Source organism: Pseudorasbora parva, chromosome 2 (genome assembly GCF_024679245.1).
Source record: "Pseudorasbora parva isolate DD20220531a chromosome 2, ASM2467924v1, whole genome shotgun sequence".
In the NCBI taxonomy this organism is placed as follows: Eukaryota; Metazoa; Chordata; class Actinopteri; order Cypriniformes; family Gobionidae; genus Pseudorasbora; species Pseudorasbora parva.
The window spans coordinates 8,152,468-8,173,625 of record NC_090173.1 but is presented as its reverse complement, the minus strand read 5'-3'; the positions used below and the strand labels follow the sequence as shown (position 1 = coordinate 8,173,625).

General features: G+C 35.2%; 1 long non-coding RNA gene across 1 annotated transcript; it reads right to left on the bottom strand.

Moving 5' to 3' along the window:
- Positions 1-5,130: 5,130 nt before the first annotated feature.
- On the bottom strand, positions 5,131-7,560 carry LOC137049893 (uncharacterized). The gene is made up of 3 exons (XR_010899747.1): positions 6,929-7,560; positions 6,337-6,380; positions 5,131-6,170 (listed from the first exon to the last, which is right to left on the bottom strand). It is a non-coding gene; the product is annotated as an uncharacterized lncRNA (long non-coding RNA).
- Between the last annotated feature and the right edge of the window lie 13,598 nt (positions 7,561-21,158).

Below are 21,158 nucleotides of genomic sequence, written 5' to 3'. Positions count from 1 at the left end.
TAAGGGCAATAGGTCTTCAGTCATGAGGTGATATAGGCTTGCTGTTTTTAGGCACAGGGGTGATTGTGGTTCTTTTCCAAGAAATGATTGGGGAGACAGAGAGCAATGATTGTGTTCTGCAAAGAGAGTTTGAGGTAAATACATAATTGTGTAATGTGCTGCTGCTGCGGCTGGACAAGCAAATGTTTGGGCTTTGTTTCTGTTTGACAGAAGTGTAAATCTATCTATTAAAATACTGATATTCTGTCTATAACTCTCTGAACCTCCCGCTGCCCTGTATCTCCCTCTCTTATTGGCTGTCGGTCATCGCCGATGTGATTTTCAGTCAGAACTCATTTCACACAGCAGGAGTTTGAATCGCTGACAGGTCCAGATATTCAGCATGTCAAATATCTCACGGGCGTTGGCGACTCGTCGGCGATTCTCTCTGATCGCGTCTTAAGCCCTATTCGCACGGGATTAGTATTATCTAGGGACCTCTGTGATTTAGAAATTACTCCCCCACATCTGAATGTGTGGCACATTCGCTGGGGATAAGCAAAGCCTTTTAATCAAATTTACTGATTTATCTTCCGGATATGATGTCAAGACTTGTAAATGTTTTTTTGTTATAGATATAGCTGTATGAAATCATAACCAGTCATTTAGGATCATGATTAAGATCACAGACATTCTCTGCAACTATTACAAATCACCAGAGGTTCCCAGATAATACTAATCCTGTGCGAATAGGGCTTTTGATCATTCACACTGCGTGATTGTCACTCGCGTGCACGAGCAGCGATTTGTCTATGATCTCGGGCATTTGTCAGCGATTTCGCAAAACCTGTCGGCGAGTCAAAATCGGGCCCAAAATCTTCACAAGTAGGCTATGACATTTATTTCATCAGTTGATTAGGAGGAGATCAACAAATAAATCATACCAAGATGTTAAACATAAAGTTGACTGATATCTTGTAAACCTGATTGCTGCTTATCCCAAAGTTTATTGCGTTTCACATCATTTCTTGATCTTGAGATTTGTTCAGAATGTGTTCAGGTTATCCCTGTAACCCTCCCAAATCACACACGTTGTTGAATTTGGTTATACTGTAAAAAAAACAAACAAACAAGTATATGTACTTAATACGAAGATGCAATTAAATTAAAAAATTTAACAAGTTGTATTATTTGCCTATTTTGTAAAGATTCAAATCTCAGTTTTCCAATATATTAAATCAGCTGCTTTGACTTTTCCCACTGCTGACCAGCGCATGAATGTTTGATTCAATAAAGCATGACAATCAATTTGATGTTTAACAAGAATCTTGGTTTCCACTGTTTGCTATTGCACAGTTCAGGAAGCTTCTCTTTATAGCTTTCAAAGCGAACACCGTGTCACACCAGAGATCTTTCTGCTCTGCTTTTGTCTTCACATCAGTAGTTTGCATCGGGTGAGTCAAAGAGAACATAATCGTCACTTCCTGATAAACTACAGTTAAAAAATCTCGAAGAAACACAGGAGAAGCAACCATATACAATCATTTTTCTCATTTCTTTTTTTCGTATAAACCCGATTCCAAAAAAGTTGGGACACTGAACAAATTGTGAATAAAAACAGAATGCAATGATGTTGAAGTTTCAAATTTCAATATTTTATTCAGAATACAACATAGATGATATATCAAATGTTTAAACTGAGAACATTTATAATTTTAAGGGAAAAATAAGTTGAATTTAAATTTCATGTCATCAACACGTCTCAAAAAAGTTAGGACAAGGCCATGTTTCCCACTGTGTGGCGTCCCCTCTTCTTTTTATAACAGTCTGCAAACGTCTGGGGACTGAGGAGACAAGTTGCTCAAGTTTAGGAACAGGAATGTCTCATTCTTGTCTAATACAGGCTCCTAGTTGCTCAACTGTCTTAGGTCTTCTTTGTCGCATCTTCCTCTTTATGATGCACCAAATGTTTTCTATGGGTGAAAGATCTGGACTGCAGGCTGGCCATTTCAGTTCCCGGATCCTTTTTCTACGCAGCCATGATGTTGTCAGAGAAACCTTTGCGTCTCAATAAACTTGTTTTCTTGCTTTCAGAGGCAGATGCTGCTGATTGGGAAAGCAATCATGTAGTTCTAGGAGGTGAATATACAGAGCGTCTTTGACAACAGAGTTCTGAATGACCAAAACAGCATTTCAGATGCTTTGCAAACAAGAATTTCCTGCTGGTTAGTACAGTTATACTGTTACATCGTGAAAGTCACATGATTTTTTTTAATGCACATCAAGGATTTTTTCCGGTAAATGCATCTCCATCATAGTTTATGCGCATGTTTTCATATCGGATAGAAAATGTATCCGACTCAAACGAGTGCACAAGTTTTTATGCAATTTTTTAAAATGTATCCGCATCTTGGCGTATTCCATTTTTTAATGCAATATCCCAAAATATGCATTAAAAATAGGTGGACTGAAACAGCTATTGACTGTACATGTGAAGGAATCAGCACCTCTTTTTCATCATGAAACTTTGAATATTTAGTCATATCAGCACCTTCACAATTTCTGATTTCAAGATTTATAACTGTATGATCAAGAGCGGCTGAAGCAAATAGGCCAAAACTAACTTCTTTGCCCTTAACATTCATATCAGATTGATCTTCAGTACCACGGTATATTGTAGCATTTCGTTTGTGTTTTCTTCATAATCTCTATTGCTCCTGTTGACCAAAAGTGAAGTGAATTCCATGCATATGTTCCATCTTTATATTTTGGTTTATCAGTGGGAACAGCATCACTGATTTTCTATGTTTTTTGATCAAAACCTGTGCTTGAGTACATATACATGGCAACTGAATGATTCTTTGACAAATTCTTGGCAGTTTGTGTTTCTGTTCAGCAGATTTCCAAGCTTTTTCAAATATCCCAGAGTTAGACATTTCCTTCTCCAGAAATTCTGTCTGCACGCGATGTTACATTTTCTTTGTACACCAATAAAATATGTCATCAACTGAAGCAGTGTGTGTGTGTTTTATAAGAAATGACCCTTAATTTCGTAAGTCAATACAAGTGAAAATGAAAATGAAAAGAAACTTAAAGAAATGCCCTACATCAACCCTCTTTCTCAAGTACTTTGAAGTTCATCCAAGAAATATTTGCAAACTCAACTGAAATTTAGTACTTTTTGTTATGACTGTCCTGCATAATAATCTCCATGTCATATGTGAAGCAATATCTAACATTAGATTTAGTTTTGGGCTGCTGTAACTGAGTTGTAACAGCCAGACAAGCAAAGCTAAAAGATGATCAGGTGTTGCTGGTTATGTTTTCACATAATAATCATTTGGTCTGAATCACAAAACTCATTTACAGTCTAATCTCTGAGTTAGATTTACTGTTTTGATTACAGCATTCAAGACACAGACAAGTCAGCGTAGGCATCACAACAACGATGACAAACAGCATATTATGATCAACAGATTAACTCTGACCATTAAACAGTTATTGATTTCCTTCTTTGGTGTTTGTGCTTGTTATCTTCTGTAATCTTAAATAATGGTCAATCATCAATCAATGAATCACTCGATTATCTAATTTCAGTGTTCATTTAACACTTTAACACTCTTGAGTGTGGTCTCAAATAAACACCCAGCAGAGTTCATTTCACACTGGGGAGTGTTTGCTGTGTAGGATTTAAGTGAAAAGAGCCATGTTCCAAACCATACACAGGCCTAAATAAAACTCATCTGATATTCATCAAAAAATACAGATTAATAGGATATAAGTAAACCATTTCAAATCATATACACTGTAAAAAAAAAAAAAAGTGATTTTATTTCAACAAAACAATTTCAGTTTTCTTGTCCTCAACTAGATTGAAAGTTAAGTGAACAAGTATAATTGTTGTTTTAACTTAAAAACATAAACTGAAACAGCTGCTCTGGATTTTCTGCAGGCTTTACTCAAATTATATTTTAGTCTATTTATTTAACTGCAGTAAACTAAACTTAATCTACTCTGTGCAGCTGATTTATATACAACACTCTAATTATATAGATATGAGCACATTTATTTAACTTACCGTATTTATACATACCATTGCACACCATATAAACCTAAAATCTTAATTCAATGAGTCAAGGAGTAAAGGGTTAAAGTTTTGTATTAACACGGCTAGTGAAAACAGCGCCATCTGGCGGAGAGGATAATTACGTACATCCAGTAAATGCACGTGCTGTACGCGCGCGCCCCCATATCCCCTCCCCCACCGACTGACAGGCCAGACGCCATTTTCTTTCACTCGCGATGCTGAGCAAATGACTGAGTAGTGTTTACACCGGTATAGTGTTTTATCTCATTAACAGTATGAAGTTTATAACATTATATTGTTTTAGGATGGTATCTGTGATGTGTGTGTGTGTGTGTGTGTGTGTGTGTGTGTGTCCGTGCGCACCTAAACTTGGAGATATCTTTGACTCGCGGTGCGGAGCAGACGAGGGACTGAGGCGAGAGAACTTTTTTTACCGGGAAATATTATAAAGTAAGTTAAGTGTTTTATCTAATTTACCATCTGTTTTGCATAATTTATTGATTTATAGCAATATGTATATGCTGTGCGCGTTTAAACGAGCCAAAACTTTTCCCTCAGGGGATGTCTCGCCGTGCAGTGCAGACATGGAGTCTACTTTTAACCAAGACAATACAAAGTACGTGTTTAACCTCATCTACAACGTGTATTTATGACGTTATATTGTTTTATAATGATATTTTTGTGTGTTGTGCGCTCCCAGAGCCGTTGTAATACAGAGTCCCTACACGCTTTTACCTCACGGGGTTCATGGAGCTCTAATAACTCGCGCCGTCTATCTGTTCAAATGGTTGGAGAAGGATACCCACATGGAAAGAACCTATATAAACATATATGTTTTAATATAGGATTTGATATAGGTTTTTAATATATGTGACATATATAAAATTGGCCGTTTTCCTATATTATATGTACATATATGCACATATATGCACTTATATGTGTGCATATATGCACCTATATGTTCACCTACACTGTAAAAAAATTTATTACAGTATATTAATGTTAATTATAATTTATTAAACTGTGGAAAAACGGATCAATTATGTTAAATTACACATAAAACATCAAATTTTCAATCAAATTTATTTTACAAACCTGCTGTCCATCTACAGTAATTTACTTTTAAAATATATGTTTTCTATGTACAATAACTAAGATATTATTTATAAAAATGCAGTAAGCACATCAATTCAAAAACATGTTTGCATATTTACAGTATTAATATTTATTTGAACAGAACCACTCACAACTTCAACCTCTAAATTAAGTAGGCCTACTTGTACATAAATAGCAACCTTTACAGCCAATTTCTGTTAAATTTACAAAATATTGTACAGAAACTGCACATTTACATTATTAGTCATTTTACATAACACATATGTCAAGTTACTTCTGTTGTAGGAAATACAAGCTTAGTATATAATTTAGAATATGCAAAAATATCTACATTAAAAGACAATTATCTTTCTATTTTTATACTGTCACATTGCAGTTATTATTTTATACATGTACAATTAAATTTTATCCAAAGCAACTTACAAATGAAGAGTATGGAAGCAGCAATAAGTGCAGTGACAATTTTTAGTTAGTCTAGCAGTTTTGTTAAACAGAAAAGAGCTAGTTTTAATGGGTCATGTGTTCACAAAAGAATGCATCTTTAGTGGTCTCCTGAAAATGGCTGGAGTTAGTCAGGTTATTCCACCAGCATGGAACAGTCCAGATAAAGGTCTGTGAAAGTGATTTTGTGCCTCTTTGGGATGGCACCACAATGCGCCATTTGCCTTCACAGCGCAAGTCTTCACAGTGCATCAGCAAACACTGATGCCAGTGGCTGGAACATGAGCTTGGATGAGTTGTGTAGCATGTTTCGATAGGAATGGCCTGATCATCCCAATGCTGTACAAGGAAAATCTAAAGATCGGGCAGTTCTAGCAATGTGGTCTGTGAAGATTAACTGATCAGTTATAACACAAAGGTAGGGCTGGCTGAAACCATGAGCACTTCCGTCTTGGCGAGGTTGAGTTGAAGGTAAAGGTCATCCAGGTGAAGGTCGGAAATTTCCATCAAGCAGGCTGAGATGCGAGCAGCTACGGCTGATCATCCGCTGGAATGAAGGGTAGAGAGATGTGTCAGGATAGCAGTGATAGGAAAAGCCATGTTTCTGAATTATTCTAGTTGCAATTATAACAAAATACTATTCAAAACAGCTGCATGATAAGATGCAAACAAAGAATTTGTTGAATGAGAAGAACAGTGCCCTTTTTCCACACCTGCAATGCTCGCCTGCTGTAGACCTCCAGTCTTTCCACAGGACCTGAAATCACACAAAAAAGCATAAAAAAATAAAACAAATAAAAAAAATAGGACTTTTACATTAATTAAAACATGCCAGCATGTTTTACTGAGACCAAAAACCTCAACCTAATGTGATCTGGAAGACTTAACGTTAGCTGCATCATATAACTCTAGGGGTGTAACGTAACTGTCCAATCATCTGACTGGATCGATGATAATATAATCATATTTCATTTTTCCAGAGCTATATATATATATATATATATATATATATATATATATAGGCCTATAGTTAATCGATAAAGTTAGTTCATTGTTTCAAAAGATATAATGACGGTAACATAACTACCACATACAACCTTTCAAACTTTATGAATAGCTAAGTTAATCTTGGTTAAACAGATGGAAAATTGAAAGAGGCCTGAACTGCTATAATTTTCAGTGTTTTACTCTCAACGCCAGTTATGTGACTGAACAACGATTAGAAATGTTAACAACAGCTTTAAAACAACCAACAACATCAATGTGCAGCCACACGATATAAATATCATAGAATGAGACTCTTACCTCAGCCCAGTGATCGGTTGATATGATGGCCGCTGCTTGTCAAAAGTCGCTGTAGTTGCCGAGACATTCTCGCTGAAATGGCGCGTTATTTTTCCTCACATAGTTCCGAGATCCTGCTCACGGCTGCTCAAATCCAGTTAATCTCACGACTCACTTCACGAGTGTAGCTTAGCCTAAAATAAAATCAAATCACCCGCTCTAACATCACTGTAACGTTACCTCTCCGCAAACTGTTGTGGGCGTGACTAACGGAAAATTAACCGGCAGCAAATTTGAAACTGCGTCACGCGCGCGCGCATGCAAGCACACGCACATGCACACACACACACAGCTGCATTTGCAACTGGATTTGGAAACCCATCAAATGTACATGAATAGATGTGGTTAGGAAATTTAGGGGAGAATTAGTCAGTGCAAAAAATTATCAAAATTAGCTTCTTTTTTTTTGTTTGCAAGACAAGGTTAAAAGATTAGTAGCTACAATCCAATTTATAGTTTGACTAATATGTATAGGCCTAATGTACAAATACTATTATTTAGCCTAAAACAACTCACTAACCAACACATTATCTTAAATGGTAAGTAAAACATGTTGAATGACTGCTGATTTCTGTAGTTAAACATTCGTTTACTTTTTTCTACAAAAAAAAATCTGTAAAATATTAATCACACTTTTATGTATAGGCTAAAATTACATATTATTCTGTAAAAATCCATCTTAAAAAAAAAAACAGATGTAATAGGCTACCAGAATACAAGCAATTCCTGTAAATTTAATAGTCGAAATTTAAATTACAGCGAATATCTGTAAAACACCAGGCATTTCTTGTATAATGAAAAAACAGGAAAATTCTGTAAAAACAAAAAACAAAACAAATAATACAGACCATAACCTGTAAAATTACATTGAGCTATGACCGGATCCTGCCATGAGCTGAGACATATCTTATATGGCTTATATGTGGATATAAAGAAGCAATACAGGAGACATATGGCCTGATATGCACATATATGCACCTCAATTTTACCTATATGTGGAATATATGTGCATATATGCAGCATACATATTATCATATATGTGCATATATGCAGCATACATATTATATATGTGCATATATGCAGCATACATATTATCATATATGTGCATAGATGCAGCATATATGTACATATAAGCTGCATATATGTTTCATATATGCGCATATATCCTCATATAGGTTCTTTCCATGTGGGTAGACAGCAGTTTCACTTATTTTTGCTGCAATTTCTGGTAAATATTAACTTTATGAATTGAAATAATATCAAATTGTGAAATTTGAAGTACTCAGCCCTAATTATATCAGTCATTGTACAGTATAAGCATTGCAAAATGTTGTCAATAAACCTAATAAAATGTTTTTTTTTTTTAGGATCTTTTAATTCTTGACTAGAAACTGAACTGGTTTACGGATCGGATGAAACTACATCTCGCTTCACTGCATGGTCTCTCTCTCAGATCGCCATCAGATACAGGTAAGTTTCATGAAAATCCTTGAAAATTATTAAATATGAGTTTGAATCGATACAGGTAAAATAAATAAAAATAAACTTTTAAAGGGTAAGTTCACCCAAAAAGGACAATTACCTCATGATTTACTCACCCTCAAGCCATCCTAGGTGTCTTCCAGACGAATACAATCAGAGTTGTATTAAAAAAAAAATCTAAAGCATTATAAATGGCAGTGAATGGCAGTCCAGATTTTTAAGCCCAGAAAAAAGTGCATCCATCCATTATAAGAAGTAATCCACATGGCTCCGGGGGGTTAATAAAGACATTCTGATGTGAGTCGATGTGTAAAAAAAGAAAAGAAAAATCCATATTTAACAAGTTATAATGTAAAATATGTAGCTTCTGGCGGACCGCCTTCCTATTAAACTTACGGAAAAAGTGTAACTGGCACGGCGATGACGTCGGCCGTAGAGGGGAAAAAACGTAACTGGCGCAGCGACGCATTGGACATAGTGTAAAAAAACTTAATTGGCACGGCGATGACGTCGGACGTGGCGTAAACCTTTTGAACTTCGAGAGGCATTACACTTATTTCATAAGTTTGATGCGGAAGGCGGTCCGCCAGAAGTTACATATTTTGCATTATAACTTGTTAAATATGGAGTTACCGTAACTCTTCAACCCTTTGCACTATCATAATAATTTTAATTGCTCCTTAAAGTAGATACCCTGCGCTTTCCGTATACGGCTTATTACGATAATGTCATGTTTTCCATCGGCAAATCACCGCGGCTTTCGGGGGGGAGCGGGAAAGGGCGAATAGAACGGAGATATGGAGCGCGGCAGAGTTTTAGAGGATTTTTAGATTCCAAAACACAATTAAAAAAGGACCAACATGGCGAAGACGGTGTATACAAGATAGGAGGCTATTGAGTTTATCTTTGACACTTGTAAGGGCGGCTGAGAGGGACTCTTCAGACCCAGAGACTGCATATTCAGATGTTGAGGAGGCATTTGTTGCTATCCTTGATCTAGACATGGATTGGTAAGTGAAGCTTGTCTTTTCTATGCTGAAACTGTGAGAAATGTCGGTGAAATAGGCATAGATTCAATGTTTTAGTTCAAAATATCACTGTTTCATGCATCATACTGTGTGTGTGTGTATGCGCGCGCATGTGTCCGTTCATGTGTTTACATGCACTACATTCATGTGTTTGCATGCATGGCATTCATGTGTTTGTCTGTGTTCATGTGTTTGCATGCATGTGTATCCGTTCATGTGTTTACATGTGTGTGATGTGTACATGTGTGTAAGTAATTATTTTTTATGATTACTTCATTGTTATTTGGTGGTATTTATAACTTTAAGTGTTTATTTTGTTTTTTTACAACTTTGCTTTAACTAATGTATTATTTTATAATGAAAAAAACATTTATAAATATATTGTGAGTTTGTAATACAAGCTTGTTTTGTTTTTTCCCAGTGTGGCTTGTACAAAAGCAAACGGGCCCTCCAGAACACCACCTCAGAGGGGCCACGGGGTAAAGAAAAAGGCTCCTGAGTGAAAACTCTGCAACCCAGTGTCACAAAAAGACTTGTATATATGTATTATAGTTTATTCTTCAAGTTTAAAGTGATAGATTCTTTCGTTCAGTGGGTTTCTGATTTTTTTCTCAATAAAAAGCAGTAAAAATGTATTCCCGTTTTTGCAGTTTTTGCCTATTTATATTCTATTTTCAAACTTACCACATACAGTGAGGGTCAGTAACTTTAATTTATTGAAAGCCAGTTGTCTTCTGAAAAAAATAACACCTTGCACTTATGATATGATAGCACATTCTGTTATAATTCTACAGTCAAAAAAACAAAATATGTGAAAACGCCCCTTTTTAGCTTCAGGTTCTAAAGGGTTAACAGTCTGTGCCGTTTCTTTTTGAAAATTTCTGAAGAAAGGACATTTCTGTAATCTATGTTGGGTGAGCTTGTTTTATTTAATTTTTAAAAACAAATTGCTTTATTTGAGAACTGATGCACACAGACATACATTAGCTATGTTTCCATCCACTTACTTTTATGTGCATTTTGGGATATTAAATACAGTGGCTTCTTTTACTTTTCCCAGTGATAATTGGTCCCAGTTTATCAGGAAGGGAATTTTCTTCTCTTTGACTGACTTACGCACAAGTTAAATTTGCAACTTTGGAGGCAAACAGCTATTGAGGCAGGCATAAGTCCTTTTGTGTGGTTGTTTTTCGTGTTTGTTTTTTCAATAAATATAATTGTGTACTGATATGTGTTGCTGTGATTTTAATTTGCTGTAAGTTTAGTCTAAATTAAATGTAATTTACAAATGAATACAGGGCTTGACATTAATCATGTTCATGTGCTTGTCTTTCGGACAAGTAAATCGTTCTTTCACTTGTCCGAGTAAACAATTTGCTTGTCCGGAAAAAAGTTTGATATTTTTTTAATTGTGTGTGTTGTAAATATAATTTATTCTGAAGCAATATTCTCACCAGTGTTCAATCAGCTTTGACATATTTAAATCTGCATATTTATGAATTTTTATTTTTTATATTTTTTACCTTTTATAAAGGGCATTTCCCCCCTAATCTTATTAAATATGGCTATGCTTCAGGTTACATTTTTTTACATTGTTCAATTTGATCAATACATTAAATTAAATGAAGACACTATATGGGCTGTTAACAATAAAATTAAATAATTTACACTGAAAAATTACAACTGCATTAAATAATGTTTTGAGATTTGTAGTTTTGAATAGACAAAAAATAAATGTTGGAAAGTTTGAAACTAAACCTCCAGTAAGTGGCAGCAGGTGGCCATCTTAATGAGTGAGTCATTGAGTCGTTCATTCAAATGATTCATTCAAACTCAATCGTTCAGTAACACTTGTTGCTGTGAGATGCGTTACGGTTCTGCTGTGAACGATTTTCGTTGCTGAAATCGAACAAAAGCACTCAATATTGCATCTAAAATGTAAGTGACTTTAAGTGAATGTAAATGTAAGTGATTGTTACTTAATTGTTTATGAAACTGTCATATAAAAGCAGTGTCATTTTCAGTCATGATGCTATTCAGGAAACAGCTTAAACACACTAGTGTTGTAATTTCTCCTCGAGAGGCTGCATGAGCGTCAACACCGCGACCTTGTTATCGTCAGTTCGTCCTATATTATCATCCACTATCGTTCGCCACTTACACTACATTTTTGCACAATCATTTCGGTGATTCGCTAGTGTTGTTTTTTGTTTTTAATCAGGCTCTTGTCCGTCGGGCAAGTAAAATTATTTTTCACTTGTCCCATCAAAAAATCCACTTGTCCCGGACAAGCGTTAATGTTGAGCCCTGGAATATAGTAATGCAATTAATACTGATTAAAGCAGTGTTGCAACCAACTAAAGTGAAGTTATGATGACTAGAACATTTAAGTTCAGAAAACTAAAGGGGATGTTTTTATAACAATTGAATTAGTTCAGATAACGTATCCAAATAAGTAAGAAAAACTTGATGCAAAAAGATAAGATATATTAAGTCACCAAATTATTTTTTACAGTGTAGGCCAAACTGAAAATGAAAGTAAGGTGAATAATCTTTAACTGATATTCATCTAAAAAGTTGGCACTTCCCACATTTTGCAGTTTAAAGTCCTTTGACTGATGCAGTAAAACACTGATAGTGCTCTATAGGGCGGGGTCCAGTGTCCTGCAGGTTAGATTCTTTCATCTTTCATTTTACTCAAAGTGCTTCACAGCATGCTTTGCAAAGGAACTGCATTAGGAGAGTAAAATTAGGGATTAAGTGTTATTTTATTTGGGGGATTTCTTAGTTAAGGGAATGGTGTTAGTAGTTTATGTTGATGTTTAACCCTTTAACTGTCACCGTTTCCCAGCCAGCACAGCCATGTAGTCCCATGGGTTAATCCAGATGAAATGAACACTGCTCAGTGTGCACACTACAGGCTGTTGAATGTGACACTGAATCAGTTTATGCTAATGGAGTTAATGAGATAATTAAGCTGATGTTAACAAGCAGAATCACTGAAGGAAAGAGAAACACAAGAACTACAACTGACTTCAGCCACAGCCTTAAGCCCTATTTGGACGGTAATTGTTTCTCATGTGGACGTCTGTAAAAATACGGACATCCACAATCAGTGATAAAACTCATGCATTCGGATGGTGATCTATTCCCGGTGGAGGAGCGAGTTTTGTGTTCCTGTGAACACTGCTCACGTGGTCAGTCGAATGATTGTTTGTCTGCAGTAGGCATGTGCCGATATCAATTTTTCATGTTGCGATTAATTGCGACGCTTTTATCACGATATTGAAATAAGTTGCAAAAAAAGTGTTGTCATAGCATAACAGCTTTAAGAACTATTTTTGTAATAACAAAAATAACCGAATGTTTAAATACAATAATACAATGCACCAAAAATATTTACAGCTCTAGGAAAAATTAAGAGAAATCAATGTTATGTGGTCTCTTAATTTTTTCCAGAGCTGTAAAAGTACCATTTTCAAACAGATTAAAGTGCAAAAGAATTAGGCTATAAAGAACAACAGGTAACAAATTAATATAAGGTCTCAATATTTAATGCATTCACTAAGATTGAGCAATAGCTACATTTGTTACAGAAAGTATAATGCTTTTGGTAATGTTAGTAAAGAAATACTGATCATTGTTAGTTTTATCTTCGGTCCATTAAAAAAGTTATTTTGTTATTAAACAGTAACTAAGAAATGAACGTTACTTAGAATAATTAATTCTTTATAAGTATTTTTCATTGTCAGTTTGGTAATAATGAATTAACATGTTAACTAATGAAGTCGTAATGTCTTTTGGACAAATAATCCAAAAATTCTAATCATTAGGGCATGTTGTAGTCCAGATTAAAACATAATGTTTAAGTTTGAAAATAAATAGCCTATTAAGTCTTTAAGTATTAAGTATTTGGTGCTGTGATGAACAACATTGAGATTACAAAAACGAATGGCTGTTTTAAAAAACTTCTTCACTAGCGCGGATGCTTTTGTTTGCTGGTTTCCGGGGTAACCGGCTGCATTCTGCCGTTCATCAGCGCCCTCTGCTGTCACTGAGCGGCACTTCAGCAGCGCGTCTCCTTCACCGGTTCAGTCATGTGCAAACGCACGTTGGGCTCATTTACACCTGAGCGCTTCCCTTTGACGCAGAATAGCGGTGTTGAGCATTTGTACGGTTGATGGGCAAAGTATTCTTGAGTGCATTATAAAAATTGTAATAATTGTTAATAAATTATTATTTACGATATTTTGAAGTGCTCACGATAACAATATCGTGCATATTCATTATCGTGATTTATCACATTATTGAAAATAGGCACATGCCTAGTCTGCTGTAAAAATGTCATATGCTTGGAATAATAATACAATTATATTTCATTTAATAATAGGAAATTATTAATTATGAAATGAGAAATGTAGAAATGAGGGGAAATAAGTTAATACAATGCTGCAAATTGAACTTATATAACATTAATTACTGTCATAATAACGGCTCATTTCAAATGTTAAGGTTTTTTTGTGTGTGTGTGGTGATGAAAGCTTATTCTTGTAAATATTTTCCATCATTTCAGTAATAAAAGTGTAGGCTAGATCTTTAAAATGCATCCAAATTACAGGGAAACGCAACGATACGGTGCTCCTCAGGGGTCGAAAGGGATATAAAGAGTTCATTTTTAAGCGATCTCTTCTTGAAAACAAGAGATGTGGATTCAGACGGCAATTAAATCACAGACTAGCTCTTGTAAATTATGAAAATACCTTACGACCCCACGAGAAACAATTACCGTCCGAATAGGGCTATAGATGAAATCAACTGAAGATAAAAGAAGACATTAAATCTCTGAAGTTCTCATCAGAGGAGGATTAAACAACTCCACAAACAGCATTACCAGCGTCACACATTACTGACCAGACTGACTTTATTTCTGTCAGAAGCTCTTATTGAGAATCAACAAAGGTTAAGATGTTGATGATTTATTGAAATTCCTAGTTTTGTTTGAAGTCACCATAATGGTGATCAGTGTTTGCTTTAGTTGGGCTCTTGACCCTTGACTTTTTAACATTGTTTTTTTCTGGCTGCTGTTATGGCAAAGAAAGCAAAGAGAAAATCTGTTCAGGAATTGATTATGTTTTTTTTTTTTTCAATTTAAACATGATTTAGTGACCTGATAAACTTATATCATTCTGAGACCAAGCTCTAATTGTATGGGTGATGAGTTGATTTTACATTATTGATTACAACAGCTCTGTGGTGTTACAGCATGAGATTCGGTACAAAAAAAGTTTGCAAATACTTTATTGCTTTAGACCAGGGGTAGGCAAGTTCGATCCAGCAGAGTTTAGCTCCAGCCCTACTAAGACACCACAGTATAAAACTCACCTCTCCCAACATGCATTGCAGCATTAAGTATGTCACTATTGTTGAGATTCATACGCTGATTCTTGATATCTGTGTGCATCTAAACGCACTAAATTTAGTGTTTGATAACTTTATTCAATTTCTATATATTTCCTACTCGCTGAAGGGCAAAGGTAAATACGAAATATAATATAATGAGTTTTTGTCAAGAAGTTCACTTGAATTAAGTTATTTTTGAATGTCTAATAAAGGTGTATTATATGTTTAAGGTTATTTCAGCTTTGAACAATGTTTGCTTCGCACATTTAGTTTAACTGCATTGTTAAAGTTAAACAGTAAACTTAACTGTGCATGCATTTAGACACTAATTGTTATTGCTCTAATTAATCAAGGTCTTCGGGATTATTGTACTAACGGCAGACACGTGTGCTGGAGCAGCACTCTAAAAACTCAATTAATAAAATGTTGGAAGAGCAAAAAAATATATGTTGAACTAATTTTCTTACTTGTGCTTAGTTAAGAAGACTAATTATATTAAGTCTGCAGAAATATATTTGAAAAACATTAAATTAATTGATATTTTCAAATCCAGTCAATATTTTATAAAAGTAGGCTATATGGCCAAGACAATATTTTACTATGGTAAATAGATTTTTGTTTGTGCTGTTGAAACGGGCTGTTAGAAACATTTGATAATAGCCTATATCAGAACAATATTTGTGAAATTAGATGTATTTTTGATGTTTTGTTTATGATGGTATCTGCATTATGATTAGAAGATGGATCCTACAACACTTACATATTACATTTTTAATATACATATATAATTCATGAACATATGTAGTTAATTGTGGCATTTAATCTGCCTAATTTTAATGAATACGTACAAGAGCTTGTTTGACTACGCGGAAGGATTGAGATCAAAGGACTTCGCGAGTTTCACCAAAGAAGCAGGATCAGCAATTTTGAGGGTGTAGTTCACGCGTCAGGTAAGTGTTAATGATTAAATTGCAGACAAATATGTCGAACATATTAGGCTTGTGTGGATATTTAATGTTAGAAGTGAAGTAAGAAGTAAATTAGAAGTAAATATATCCAAGGGAAATAGGGATTATTTAGGCCTAAGTGATGTCTACGTCAAGTTCACTGGTCATTGAATAAATGATTTACGTTACGTTAATGTGGTCTTTAACCATGTTTAAGTAATAATACATCATTTTTTTAAAACTATAATACTATATAATGTATTTTAGATTTAATATCAGCGTGTCTATGGTCTTGTGTCAGACAAACTTTCTCTCATTAGCTATAGGCCAAGGTGCCGTGGTGATGATTTTTACGTGCAAATTTACTGAAACATCAAACGTGTAACTTAAGTTAATGTAGGCCAAATAATGTACGCTATTTAGGGTTACGTGGTTGTGTTTTCAACTTTTGAAATTGTCCCGTAAATTAAGGGAACAACATAACCATGAATACTATGATAAAATGGCGCTCATTTCATCGTCCTCACAAGTGGGACGAATTCTGAACTTTAGTTTAGTCACACATGCAAGTAAATTCTTAATATTGATAAAATGTATAAAGAATATAAATTTTTTTGTTTTTTTATTAATTTTTCTCTATCTTTCTCCAACAGGGTGTGACCAAGATATCCATTGATGCTGACTCGTTGCAAAGTTTCTCATCCAAGCCAGTCAGTTCTTCTGAAAGGGATAGTTCACCCAAATATGACAATTCTGTCATTTACCCTCATGTTGTTCTAAACCTGCATGAGTTTCTTTGTTCTGCTGAACACAAAATAAGATATTTGGAAGAATGTTTGTAACCAAGCAGATGGAGCAACCAATCACTACCATAGTAGGGGGGGGGGGGGGGGATACTATGTTAGTAAATGGTTGCTCTATCTGCTTTGTTACAAACATTCTTCCAAATATCGTATTTTGTGTTCAGCAGAACAAAGAAAATGATACAGGATTTGAACAACATGAGGGCGATTAAATGATGACAGAATGGACAGAGTGATTAAATGGACAGAGGACAGAATTTTAATTTTTGGTGAACCATCCCTTTACTGGCTGAAACACTGACAAGTAGCAAGAATGCTCCACTGTGTACTTTGCTTTGTGTGTATTTTTAAAACTAAAGGTGCATTAAAGACACTAAAGAAAAGACATTATAGAAAAGTGACAAGGGTCATTTTTTCAACTTTGGTCATTTTTTTTATTATTATTTAATGAAATTTGAAATTAATTCTTATGAAAATGTATTGTTTGTATGACAAATGTTATAAATGGAGATGATACAATGTGCTTTCATTTGTTTTTATCCTCGCTATAACATGTTGTAACTAGTTCCACCACTGCAATTTCTAGTAACAATTAAAACCATTTAAAAATGAAACCTCTAATTAAAACGTTTTAGTTAAATTAATTATAAAAACAGGTTGAGTAAACGTACATTTTAAAGCTGAAGTCAAGTTTGAGCCAATTAAACAAATATTAATTCAGGTAACAATTTCTAGAACAAAATTGAGTGAAGGTAAAAAATCTGTGGAACTAGTTACTAAATAATAATTAGTTGAAAGCACTAGAAATGTTTTACAGTGAGGTTGCACAATTATGAAGCACTTTGAGTAAGATGAAAGTATCTAACCTGCAGGACACTGGACCCCGCCCTATAGAGCACTATCAGTGTTTTACTGCATCAGTCAAAGGACTTTAAACTGCAAAATGTGGGAAGGGCCGACTTTTTAGATGAATATCAGTTAAAGATTATTCACCTTACTTTCATTTTCAGTTTGGCCTATATAGTTTGAAACTGTTTAATTATATCCTATTAATCTGTATTTGTAATGCATCAGTCAAAGGTCTTTCTAAACTAGAAAAGATAAGTATTTTTTGATGAATACAGATGTTTTATTTAGGCCTGTATATGGTTTGGAACATGGCTCTCTTCACTTAAATCCTACACAGCAAACACTCTCCAGTGTGAAATGAACTCTACTGGGTGTTTATTTGAGACCACACTCAAGAGCAAATATAAATGTAAATCCTTTTCACCTTTTAGGAGGAAAGTTCTCTCTCCTTTTCAAGGGTCTCCTTTACAGAAGTATCCGTAAGAATATCACTGGTATATCACACGGTTCCTGTTCAAATTATAAATATTTAAAGGTGTCATGAACTGGTCTGAGGTCAACTTATGACATTTGCATGGTTTCTACATTCAAAAACATAAGTAATAAGCAAACAAGGAAGTATATAAAAGTCAGACATAAGATCAGTGAGTTAAGTAACAACATGATAATTATATTCTCATGTGCTCTTGATGTTCACGTCATAAAGTGCCAGACAAAACAATAATGTTAAAAAGTCAAGGGTCAAGAGCCCACATCACCATAATGGTGACATCGAACTAAAGTTGTATATTCAATAAATCATCAACATCTAAACCTCTGTTGATTCTCAATAAGAGCTTCTGTGGTCGTCTGACAGAAATAAAGTCAGTCTGGTCAGTAATGTGTGAAGCTGGTAATGCTGTGTGTGGAGGTGTTTAATCCTCCTCTGATGAGATCTTGTGATTGTCAGTGTCTTAAGGGGGGGGGGGGGGGGGTGAAACACTCAGTTTCAGTCAGTGTCATGTCAATCTTGAGTACCTATAGAGTAGCATTGCATCCTGCATATCTCCGAAAAGTCTTTATTTTTTTTATAATTATATAAGAAAGATGCGCTGTTCCGAGTCTTTCCGAAAAAAGCCGAGCGGGTGGGGGCGTGTCGTGTGAGAGGAGCTAAATAATGACGTGTGCGTGTGCTCGCTGCTGCTATTGTGTTGAGTCGAGTGCGTCGTAAAGCTGTGTCATCCCTAACAGCGGGAAAAAAACTTTATTCAAAATAAAAATATGGCTTTTAATCAGATACAGCCATACATCTATGATCCGGAATCAGACCCAGAGGCTGCAGTTGAACAGGAGCAGCAGCAAAAACGACTAGAGCAGGACGTCTGTATGTGGTACAAGTTATACACTAACTATATAATATGCTTAGCGGCTTGTGTTATTTACATATTTATACTTGAATTATATCGTCGTATTTTTGTCTTTGAAGGTGTACATGTGGGAAGTGCAGTTGTGCACGTGTGTTTGTGTGTTTACGCGTGGTTTGTGTAGACAATTGTAACGTTATTAAGCGGACTGGTTTTGCACGGCAGGCTAAGTTAGTGTTTACATAGAAAGACACGGAATAGTAGCGCATTTGAATGAAGAAGCGCGCTTATTTAGTTCAACATATTTCCCCCCTCTTTGTGTATTGTTGTTTGGAGTGCTTTTACAATACACAAACATAAAGTTACACATATAGTGGCCAGCTAAACAAATGTACACGCACTACACATCGCATGCTCCATTGATCAATTAGCTATACGTGATCATGTTTGGGCTACTTGATGAGCATAGGCAAAAAACACAGACATTTGAAGCAGTCTCACTCACCGCCCGCGGTTCTAACGTTAGGACCTTTATCGTTGGGACTGCTCCATCTTTCAGCATTAGGCGATTGGAAAATACGGCGTCGAGCTGGGCCTTGTTTATGAAACAGTCGGCACCGAAATGCAGCGAACAGATATAAACATTCGCGCAACTCAGTTGCTGATCCGGAAAAGCAAATTCCATCCACTGTTGCCTTAACGCGGGGTTTTGGGGGAATCTGTGCAGGACTGTCTTGGTCTGGCAACCAAAAACGCACTTTTTTGGTGACATTGTTATGTGCACATCACCTGTCCAGCATCCTACAAGCCAGCGCTTTGATGGGCGTAGCCTGTTACTTTCGCTCTCTCCCTCTCTCTCTCTCTCTCACGCACTTTCGGTAGAATTGTCCGTAAGGCCCATACAAGGAAATTCCGCCTCCATTAACGTCAAAGGGGACGCATGATCTCAAAAAACTTGCCGAAACTTATGACTAACCGGAAGTAGTATTTTTGACAAAGAAATACTCCCATCAAACGTCCACCTTAACTTTTGAAACTTTGTCTATGTTTAGTATGGGATTCCAAGTCTTTAACAGTGTAAAAAGATCAGTTTGCATGAAACAGCATTTCACCGCCCCTTTAAATTGTCCAGCACAGGGCAGCAGAGACTTTGAAATGTGAACAGAGGTGGAAAGTCCAGGTTCAGAAGATAAAAAGTCCTGCTCTGTATTTTTTTTCCAAACACCTGAATTTGCTAAGTAGCTCAGTTGTTCAGCCAGGAGGCAGATTTTATTAGTGATTTTATTAGTTCATGAGTGGATAAACATATGGCAGGACTTTTACTTTCTGACCTCTGGACTTTACACCTCTGTCACTAATGCTCTAGTATCACTTATTTAATCACTTAACCTTACAATTACTATCCGATTATAATGCTGGGAATTATAAATGTTTTAACTCATTTTTATCAAACATTTTTATTTAGTACACTTACTAAACATTTAGTAACTGTTAGGTTTTACAGTGTAAAATCGAGAAATTATGATAATTACAACATGGCGTGAACGTATGATATGAGCATGAGACATTGAGTATTTGACATCAGCATTATCTGATACATTATTATATGATAATGTCTTTGTCAATCTATTTCTTCTTCTGTTAGGTTGCAACTGAAGAGGACTCATTCAGACAAACTCCAGTGAGAATAATTTGCATTGATCAAGAAAACCCTTAACTAAACTAATTCTAGAGTGAACTGACCGACCTCAGGACTTCTGTGTCCTTTTTTACAGATTGATTTATGCCCTGCGCCTGAATTATGAAAAATACTTTATATTTTATTGATTCTAAGAAACCTAGGAAACATTTAGCTGGGACCCAAATTTGAATACTGCCAATATTATGAACTCAGGAGAGTAAACAAACCATATAGTTTTTATGTTTGTTTTTTTTGTGATTCTGAGATAGACTGTGCATGTGCTTAACTATAAGCTGAATTGTTAAAAGGCTTTTTCTATGAAAATGTTTTCAGGACATACATTAATATTTTGTTGCATTTGGAATTGAATTTAAATAAAACAGGAACATTTATAAATGTACATTTATTGGCTTTTTTCTTTTATTTAAATTAAAACAATTGATATACATTTACCTTAGTATATTGAAATTAAATATACTGTAATAACATATGTATAATGTGCAACAAAGTTTGTAACAACAAAGTAATTAATATTACAACTTAACTTGAGGCAACTAGTTTCTTCAAATTGTTTTAAGTAAATTCAACTCATCCGGGTTTACAGTGTATACTTAGTTTACAAAAATGCATTCAAAATACATTTGGTACATTTAATTTT